A 1037-nucleotide genomic window follows, 5' to 3' on the forward strand; every position below is an offset into this window, starting at 1 on the left:
GTGTGAACGCCCTTGTCCAGAAATACCACTTCCACGGCCGAGAATTGAACTCGGGTCTCCTGCGTGACAGACAGGAATACTAACCTCTATACTACCGCGGAATTAAAGGTGGTTCAATGTCTAAATAGTGACGCAAATTACCATTTTCAGCTACCAGCGCACATCGCGGCGGGCGTGAGTGGAGAGAGAAAGTTGAGTAATTTTTTCGAGGCAGCAAATGATTCGCAGAGTGGTGCAAAAATCAGTAAAGAAACGGTCGCGCATAAATGTGTGAAACGCCCTTGTCCAGAAATACCACTTCCACGGCCGAGAATTGAACTCGGGTCTCCTGCGTGACAGGCAGGAATACTAACCTCTATACTACCGCGGAATTGAAGGTGGTTCAATGTCTAAATAGTGACGCAAATTACCATTTTCAGCTACCAGCGCACATCGCGGCGGGCGTGAGTGGAGAGAGAAAGTTGAGTAATTTTTTCGAGGCAGCAAATGATTCGCAGAGTTCAACTCCTTATTTATGGATTTACTGTAATCACCTATATTGTGTTCAGTAATATGGAGGTTTGGGTGGTTGCCACTGGTTTATCAAACCCGTGGCGCTTCTAAATTTTATCTCCTATTTACAACATCCTAGTTATAACACCAGGTCAACCACGGAGGTCAATAAACTAGGGTGTTGTGAAACCACTCAAATGGAGATAATCTAGAAGCCCTCCATAAAACTTAGAGAGAAAAAAAGAAGAAAAAAAAAATAAAACATTATAGTTGAGTTTCCAGGAACACCACGAGGAGGTCTCTGAGCTCGTTCCCATCTAACAGTAAATCTCAATACATTCGTCCTTGAACTAGCCCCATAAATGGACCTTCATTCAACTCCTTATTTATGGATTTACTGTAATCACCTATATTGTGTTCAGTAATATGGAGGTTTGGGTGGTTGCCACTGGTTTATCAAACCCGTGGCGCTTCTAAATTTTATCTCCTATTTACAACATCCTAGTTATAACACCAGGTCAACCACGGAGGTCAATAAACTAGGG

General features: G+C 43.0%; 2 non-coding genes across 2 annotated transcripts; both read right to left on the reverse strand.

Moving 5' to 3' along the window:
• Positions 1-29: 29 nt before the first annotated feature.
• Positions 30-101, reverse strand: Pmar_PMAR015351. The gene has a single exon. It is a non-coding gene; the product is annotated as a tRNA-Asp (tRNA).
• A 197-nt stretch (positions 102-298) lies between these two features.
• Positions 299-370, reverse strand: Pmar_PMAR015352. Its single transcript has one exon. It is a non-coding gene; the product is annotated as a tRNA-Asp (tRNA).
• Positions 371-1037: the final 667 nt, after the last annotated feature.

The sequence above is a fragment of the Perkinsus marinus genome (assembly GCF_000006405.1).
Source record: "Perkinsus marinus ATCC 50983 genomic scaffold scf_1104296953358, whole genome shotgun sequence".
NCBI lineage: Eukaryota > Perkinsozoa > Perkinsida > Perkinsidae > Perkinsus > Perkinsus marinus.